This window comes from Amblyraja radiata, chromosome 4 (assembly GCF_010909765.2).
Source record: "Amblyraja radiata isolate CabotCenter1 chromosome 4, sAmbRad1.1.pri, whole genome shotgun sequence".
NCBI lineage: Eukaryota > Metazoa > Chordata > Chondrichthyes > Rajiformes > Rajidae > Amblyraja > Amblyraja radiata.
The window spans coordinates 9,239,314-9,249,082 of NC_045959.1; positions in this window are offsets into that span (position 1 = coordinate 9,239,314).

A 9,769-nucleotide genomic window follows, 5' to 3' on the forward strand; every position below is an offset into this window, starting at 1 on the left:
TTTCACTTTACTTGCCAAAGCAACCTCATATCTTCTTTTAGCTTTTCTAATTTTTTCTTAAGATTCTTTTCACATTCTTTATACTGCTCAAGCATCTCATTTACTCCGTGCTGCCTATAATTATTGTAGATCTCTCTCTTTTTCCGAATCAAGTGTCCAATTTCCCTTGAAAACCAAGGCTCTTTCCAATTATTACTCTCCTTTCAACCGAACAGGGACATAAAGATTCTGTACTCTTAAAATGTCACCATTAAATGTCCTCCATTTCTCTTCTACATCCTTCCCATAAAACAAAATGTCCCAATTCACTCTTTTTAAATCCTTTCGCATCTCCTCAAAGTTAGCCTTTCTCCAATCAAAAATCTCAATCCTTGGTCCAGTTCTGACCTTCTCCATAATTATATTGAAACTAACGGTATTGTGATCACTGGACCCGAAGTGCCCCCAACACATACCTCCGCCACCTGACCTGTCTCATTTCCTAACAGGAGGTCCAGCACTGCCCCTTCTCTAGTAGGTACCTCTATGTATTGCTGCAAAAAACTATCATGCACACATTTTACAAACTCCAAACCATCCAGCCCTTTTACAGAATGTGTTTCCCAGTCTATGTGTGGAAAATTGAAATCTCCCACAATCACTACCTTGTGCTTACTACTAATATCTGCTATATCCTTACATATTTGCTCTTCCAATTCTCACTCCCCATTAGGCGGTCTATAATACACCTCTATATGTGTTGCTACACCTTTCCCATTTCTCAGTTCCACCCAAATAGCCTCCCTAGACGAGCCCTCTAATCTATCCTGCCAAAGCACTGCTGTAATATCTTCCCTGACAAGCAATGCAACACCTCCACCTCTTGCCCCTCCAATTCTATCACACCTGAAGCAACAAAATCCTGGAATATTTAGTTTCCAATCACAGCCATCCTGCAACCATGTTTCACTAATCGCCACAACATCATACTTCCAGGTGTCAATCCAGGCTCTAAGCTCATCCACCTTTCTTACAATGCTCCTAGCATTAAAATATACACATTTAAGAAACCCACCACCTCTTATTCCCTGTTTATTATCTTTTTATTCTTTATCCCCTACATGCTTCCCTTCTCTGCCTCCTGCCTCACACACTGTCTACTAGCTAAGGGATTCAGGAGCATACTAAAGAATGAAATCGGGAGTGCAAAAAAGGGGTAATGAGATAGCTCTGGCAGATAAGATTAAGGAGTATCTGATTAATTAAGATTAGTACATTTAGGAGAAAGAGTAACTAGAGAGAGAATCTGCCCCTCAGAAACCAAAGTGGTCTTCTATTTACAGAGCCACGGCAGATCGAGAAGGTCCTCAATTCATATTTCTCCTCTGTTTCTTACTGTGGAGAAGAACATGAAGACTAGGGAACTTTGGAAAGTTAATGGAGAAGTCTTGAGGACATTTCACATTACAGTGAAAGTTCTGCCCTTTGCAAGTTGGTTTGGGTCCACAGCATTGCATCTAAATGTTGATTTCTGTATTCTAAATATGCCTGCAGGTTTAGTGCTCAAGTACTTATACTGGACCATCAAATGTGGTCTCCATGCAGTTATCTTCAATGAAACTGTAGCGTTCAAAGGCTGATATATAACAGGATATTCTAGGTGACAGATGAGTCACAGGGTCATAGAGTAATAGACTCGTACACCTTAGAAACAGACTTTTTGACCCACCATGTTCATTAATTCCATTTACCAGCATTCCCAGCAATTGCCTTGGCAATTCGTATTTGTCTTGATGCTGCTTGATTGTCCTGAGACTGTTTACTTCCACAAACACATCAGGCAGTTCATTCCAGTGTCCAGCAAACTTCTGCGCAAAAATATTCCCCTTCAGATCCCCTCCAAATCTTCTAACTCTCACCTTAAACCGGGTCCTTGGGGAGAGCCATGCAAATTCGTTGGTGAGGCGGTGGAGGTTCTGCTGGGTGAAGATACATTGGACTGTGTATGCAGTGTAGAAGGAGTCTGTGATCTCCCCACATCACACTGCAACTTGTCCTGGAGTTTATTGCAAACTTAACAGAAATCAGATGGACAATTCCACAGAAAGAATACCTGTATTTCCACACACATTAATGACGGTAGCTGGTGGGCTTCTGTTCTCGGCTAAGGCCCTCTTATTCTCTTGGGTCCTATATACTACTCTGCATCTTCTGCTCATAGTTTGGGGGTTGGGATCAATAGAGTCAGGATTCTTTATTCAAGCATAGCATTTTAATGTTCAATTCCCTTTCACACTCTGTACATAGCACAAGCTTAATAAATTAATTGTATATTTATCAGGATTCAGCTGTTCTTGCCATCCAATTTACATTAGGCGAATAATCAGACTGTAGCCAAAGAATTTAAAATAAGATGTGCTGTTGGAGGTTAATAAGGAAATATATTTGAAATAATTCCTCCTCTTTTTCTCAATCTTCCATATCCTGCCGTTATGTTTCATAATAAGAAAATTGCCATGATTACCTTAACCTTTTTATTTGGGTCACTTGTTCATGATAATGGCATTGTACATCACACAACCAGCCACCAGGCCCTCAGTCTGGAAGTACAACAGGCAGTGTATGTACTGTATTACTACATTATATATCTCCAAGGAAGCATTCCTGAGCTAAAGGCCAGTTAATTTGAAATGTGTTTAAAGTCATTAAATAAAAACATGAAAAACAACGTGAAGTCAAATTTCATTCTTCATTTGATGGCTTCTATTACAGAGAGGGGTCATTCTCCAATTTGGTGTGTGCAAACAGCATATACCAAAATCTATAAGGAGTAAAAAAGATATTCTCGGATAAAAAGATGGAAGTAAATTTAGCAAAGCTTCTTACCAGGAATATGGATTGCAGCAACAATGTTTGAGATACTGGACAATGTATGCCTCATCACAGACATTTTGTAGAAACAGTCAAAGTCTAATCCATCATTCGTGAAAGGAAATTTAAAATGGTTTGGTGTTTTCTCCCATTTCCTGATTCTACTGTCCTTTTTTTCCTCTTTAAGTTCCTCTCTTTATATCTTACCATCCTCTATTTGTCATTGAGTTCACAGCTAAATTCTTAGTGCTTCTCCGTTGCATTTTTCAGTCCTAAAACCTAATTAGTGAAGGAGAACCCCTGTTTATTCCATGTTATTCACCAAAGTCACAGAGGCCTTGTTACCCTTTCTTTTCAGTATCTCTTGAGCCAAAACAACTTTTAAGATCTAAATGTTCACAAACTAATTAGGAGGCTACAACATTCCACAATGCTGCAAAAGCTGCCCTCTGCCATTTGCTATAAAAGTGCCACAGTACGATTCAGATAGAGCAGGATAAGGGCTCCTTCTCCACTTTGAGCAGCCAATGGCCAGGGAATCACAGAGTCAGTGGGGACATTTTGCATTTCTTCAACAAAGCTTTGCAACCATCTTTGATTCTCTCCATTTGTCCACCTGGCAATCTCTGCCCACGACATAGCTCGGAATATAACGTCTGTTTTAGGTGCGTGGTGTCTTGCATGGGAATGGCATGGCCTGCCCAACATAACTGTCTGAGTATAACCAGGGCTTCAGGGCCAGGGGTGTGGGCCTGAGAGAGGGCACTGAGATTCATCCTTCCAATGGATTTGGAGGATTTTGCAGAGATGGCTTTGATAGTTTCTTTACAGGTCTTGAAATAGGTGCTGAAGGTAATCCAGGTCTTAGAATTTTAAAGGAGGACATTGATCACTGGTACTCACCAGGCTATGACCTGTGTGCTAGCCTTGAGATCTTAATTTTGAAATGTTTTTTTCAAAGACTGTGAAGGCAATGGTGAATTGAGTGTGGCTGTTTCCATGATATGGGAATGGATCACATTTTCCAGGTGATTGCTGGGAATCTTTACTTTCAGGGCAATGTTGTAGCAGGTTTGCTGAGAGGTACTCTATCCTGGAGATGTTCTCCAAGTCATTTGTTACTCCATTCAAAACAGCATCTACAAAGTGAAATCATATTTCTGCCATACTTTCATGGAAACCAGTAACTCAGTGGTGCTTACCATTGGAAGAGAGGGAACAGGAGTTCAGGAGGGGTAGGAATTTGGGAAGGGATCCGTTTGGCATAGCTTTTACGTAGCTTTTGAAAGCAGAGAGGTGAAATGACTTTGGATGCCCAAAGTACCAGTGTATAGAGACAGAGAGATCACCTGTGATGCCAGATTGGGGAAGGGTAGGGAACAAAGGTAATCTGAATCACAAGAAAAAGGATTGGTATCAAAATTAAATATTCAGTTCCCCTATCTGTGTTGAATAGTGAACAGATACTCGATGCCACCCACCCAGACACTAAAAATAATGCTGATTCACCTGCAATCAGAATGTATTCAGTCACAGTTTTTATTCAATCATTTATCCTCATGTTCCAGATTTTCTGTTCTGCATTCCCACTGCGAGTCACTGCAAACACAAACCCATGCCCTATTTCTTTTTATGCGTCTCTACACTAATCCAGTAAACTACCAGAAAGCTAATAAAATGGTTTATGGCCCTTTCACTATTAGGGAAAGGCTCTAAAAAGCTTTCTTTCTTTACAACAAATTAAGAATGAATTTCCTCAGGCCTTTGTCTGCTCTGCCAATGGAAAATGAAAAAGTCCACTCCTTCAATAGACCCCATTGCCCTTCTTTCATGGCATCAGTAACTCTACAATCATCTATTGTCTCTCTGGTTTGTCCATATAAACCAGCGAGTGCTGGCAGGAGGTGATCTCAATCTGTCATCATCACAATTCACAAACAAGATGCTTTGAACAGGGAGAATGTTGGATGGTGGATAACAGCAGAATTCTGAGCCAATATTGTCATACCTAACATTGAGGCACTACATTCAATTAATGACCTTTGTGGTTGACAACTGATATGTGTAGGAAAGAACTGCAGATGCTGGTTTAAATCCAAGGTCGACCCAAAATGCTGGAGTAACTCAGCGGGACAGGCAGCATCTCTGGAGAGAAGGAATGGGTGACGTTTCGGGTCGAGACCCTTCTTCAGACTACTGTCAGGGGAGTGAGAGGGACAGAGATAGAATGTAGTCGGAGACAGTAATACTGGTGGGAGAACTGGGAAGGGGGGAAGGATGAAGACAAAGGGAAGAGAGAGGGAAAACAAGGGCTATTTGCAGTTAGGAAAGAACTGCAGATGCTAGTTTAAATCAAAGGTAGACACAACAAGCCCAAGAAGAGCAAGATAATGTGCCTCAACGACTATCAACCAGTGGCACTAACGTCGGTGGTGATGAAGTGCTTTGAGAAGCTGATCATGGTGCAAATCAACTCATACCTCAACAAAAACCTGGACCCACTGCAGTTCGCTTACCGCCACAACAGATCAACGGTGGATGCGATCTCACTGGTTCTCCACTCCGCTCTGGACCACTTGGACAACAAAAACTCATATGTCAGGCTGTTATTCATTGACTACAGCTCAGCATTTAATACCATCATCCCCTCCAAGCTGGTTACCAAGCTCTCAGAACTGGGTCTCTGCGTATCCCTCTGCAATTGGATCCTCGACTTCCTCATTCACAGACCATAGTCTGTCCGTATTGGTGGAAATGTGTCATCCTCGATAACAATCAGCACGGGAGCACCTCAAGGCTGCCTGCTCAGCCCCCTGCTGTATTCACTCTATACTCATGACTGTGTAGCTGGACATAGTGCGAACTCCATCATCAAGTTCATCGATGACACCACTGTTGTAGGACGTATTACTGATGGGGACGAGTCAGAGTATAGAAGTGAGATTGACCGATTGACCAAATTGTGCCAGTACAATAACCTGGCTCTCAACACCAGCAAAACCAAGGGACTGACTGTGGACCGGAAGGGGTAGGATGGGGATCCACAGTCCCATTTATATTAACGGGTCGATCGATGGTGGAAAGGGTCAAGAACTTCAAATTCCTGGGCGTGCATATTTCCAAAGATCTCTCCTGGTCCCAGAACACTGATGCAATCATAAAGAAAGCACATCAGCGCCTCTACTTCCTGAGAAGATTACGGAGAGTTGGTATGTCAAGGAGGACTCTCTCAAACTTCTACAGGTGCACAGTAGAGACCGGTTGCATCGTGGCTTGGTTTGGCAACCTGAGTGTCCAGGAGCGGAAAAGGCTGCAAAAAGTTGTAAACACTGCCCAGTCCATCATCGGCTCAGACCTCCCTACCATCGAGGGGATCTATCACAGTCGCTGCCTCAAAAAAGGTTGCCAGCATCATCAAGGACCCATAACATCCTGGCCTCACACTCATCTCTCCACTGCCATCAGGTAGAATGTACAGGAGCCTGAACTCTGCAACATCCAGGTTCAGTAACAGCTCCTTCCCCACAGCCATCAGACTATTAAACACAACTCTGAACTATAACAGCCTATTACACTTTATCTGTTTATTTATGTGTGTATATATACAGATCAGATCAGTGTGTCCATATACCATAGAATATATATATATATATATTCTATGGTATATAGACACACTGATCTGATCTGTATTTATGCCTACAATATCCTGTAATGCTGCAGCAAGCAAGAATTTCATTGTCCTATCTGGAACACATGACAATAAACTCTCTTGACTTAACTTGACTTGACATTTTTAGCTACAACATGTAGTAGAAAGCCCTTGCTCCAGCATTTTGTGTCTACCTTCGACCAAAGGTTAGTGCTGGATCTCCCAGATACATTTGCCGACAATCTCACTGGAAAATCTCATAGGGAAATCCTTAACATCCATTTTATATATGTTCAAATCATTTCCTATTTGGAAGCTGAGCCTCTATTGTCCTTCATTAAAAAAAAATGGCTGATTGTGCTAAGTATTCTCTATTGCGCATATACTGCATTGTATACAAAGTGCTCTTGGTAATGTTTTGTTAATTTGAATTAAAATGGCTATTTTATGATACATTTCTGGCAGCTTTTGCATTCTCCCTTGCTTTGTCAGGGGCATTAAGTTAGCTTGTAGGCACTCTATAATATTACATGCCATATTAGCTGATTTGCTGTTGGCTAGGATTTTCAGTGGAAAACATGTCCTCTGAAGCAATTTTAAATTGTTTGCAGCGCTATGACTATGGCAACGAGAATATAAATGAAACAGCAGCATTTAGAGGGAAGTCAAATCCTGCCTCAAGAATAAATGGAAGAGGGTTTGAAAGACAGTCGCCCTCACTGATTTATGTTAGCTCTTGGATGTGGCAGTTTTCTCTTGAACTTTAAGACATTGTAAATAAATCTGATCAGAGGCTGTGACAGTCATATTGTAAGTGTTGGCAGCTATTGTTAAGTACTGAAGCCACTTGCCTATCAAAGTATTTAGTGTGAAACAAGAGTGATGTGTTGAGAAAATAACAGCCCAGGGTGCAATCTGGTGAATTACAACATCAATCCACAATATAAATGTTGAGCTAATTTCAAAGCAGAAGCCTTTTGTGCAAAAGGTGATTGATAATTTAACGTTATTTAAGTTCTGGGATGGCAGTCTGCCTCATCGCGTTACTCTTCATCATGATTTAATGTCTTCAGGATTGGAAGGGAGAAAATTGTGGGAAGTAGGCTTCTACGGGGTCTAATTGGAAGCAATACCCATCCTTGGTGACTGAATGCTGTCCACATTATTAAAGTGCCTCCTCTTTCCTGTTTAGGTATCTCCAAAGGTAGTTGTGTGCAACGGCAGGCCATAAGTATTTAGAAATAAGAATGAAAGACCAGGAATAGTCTATCCAGAACAAGGGGTCACAGTTTAAGGATAAGGGGGAAATCTTTTTGGACCGAGATGAGAAAAACATTTTTCACACAGAGAGTGGTGAATCTCTGGAATTCTCTGCCGCAGAAGGTAGTTGAGGCCAGTTCATTGGCTATATTTAAGATGGAGTTAGATGTGGCCCTTGTGGCTAAAGGGATCAGGGGGTATGGAGAGAAGGCAGGTACAGGATACTGAGTTGGATGATCAGCCATGATCATATTGAATGGCGGTGCAGGCTCGAAGGGCCGAATGGCCTACTCCTGCACCTATTTTCTATGTTTCTATGTTTCTATTCAGCCCCTCAAGCCTGTATTGTCATTCAATGATTTTTGTGGCTGATGTGATATAACAGAGCAGATTTGGATATAGAATTGTATAAAACCCATGAATTGTTCTCATCTTGCTTGGTGTTTCTTATAGTGATGTTGAATGGGGTACCGATTGTCTATCACCACTCTTCCATTATCACATTTGGCTGCAATTTATACCTTCGTATGTACATTTAGACAAATAAAAAATAAAACATGCATTATTCTAACATTAGAATCAAATCAGATTGTCTATGCTGCTCTCTTGGTGCTTTCCTGAGGCCAGAACAAGAGCAAAGCTTTTAATCCAAAAGCTGAAATTTGCGAGTGTTCCAATGGAAAATTATTTTAGTGATTACTTGGGGGAAGAATGGAGGAAGCAGCCAAGCGTTAACTTGGCATTTCTGGGGAATATTTGGTGTGCTGCACTCATAAGGGTTTGTTGGGACAGATCCCTATCCCAATGTCTCCAGGTTAATATACTCATGAACTGCTATGCTTCAAGCTTATTGAAAGATAGCATATGTGCCATCAACAACACTAATCAACACTAACTGCTTTCCATTCTGAAATCACACATTGGATAAATGGATCTGTCAACACTAGCTTCTGCAGTAACTCGAATGCTGTGTATTCCATTTGATGCATCTGCTGAGATCCTACTTTAACCTCACAAAACTGGAGGTGCTGCATTTATATAATTATGAACATTTCCCACTAATTTTCATCAAAGTGGTCCTGTCCCCAATCTACGGAACCAGTAACTGGAATTTGACCAGCCAATTTGTCAATAAAATGGATTAATTCCACAAGTAGACTCCAATAATCCATTATCTGATTGTTCAGAATGTTCAATGGGTTTAATGGTACTTTGTTAGCACATATATCTAGGTACAGTAAAGGGCCTGTCCCACGAGCATGCGACTGCATGCGGCAAGCGCGACCTAACGTGGTCGTTTGAGCCGTACGGCCTCGCGGGGCCGGTCCCACTTCGATCGCCGGAGCCGTATGGAGTTGTGAGGAGCTGGTCCCGATATCGCGCGGGACTCTGAAAAACTGCCGGCCTGCCGGCCCGCAGCAACATTGAGGCCGTACGCACTGCCTCGACGGGTGTGCGCACCGTCTTGACGGCGTACGTCACGCGCGAACTTCCCGCGGACTTCGCTCGAACTTCACGTCACTCACTCGTCCTCCGCACGGCCCCCGCTTCCGGTTTGGTCGCGCTCGTTGCATACAGACGCATGCTGGTGGGACCGGCCCTTTACGGGGATCACTCTACCTCCGCGCGGCCCCCGCTACAGGTTTGGACGCACTTGCCGCATGCAGTCGCATGCTCGTGGGACAGGCTCTTGAAATTCCTTTTTTTTCATCCAGTTCAGTAACAATTCTTCTTCTTATTGAGTCCACACACAAGATTAGAAATTGTTCAGCCAGAGCTGAACACACTTCTCAGCATCTGCACACAATGGTGTCTGTCGTGCGCTTCTTGTACGTGGTGGTGGAAAGATTGGTGGAAACGGTTGCAACATGAACGCTCTTTACTTGTCAAGTCAAGTCAAGTTTATTTGTCACATACACATACAAGATGTGCAGTGAAATGAAAGTGGCAATGCCTGCGGATTGTGCAAAAACAACACAACAACAGAACAGAATAGAACAGAACCAGTAT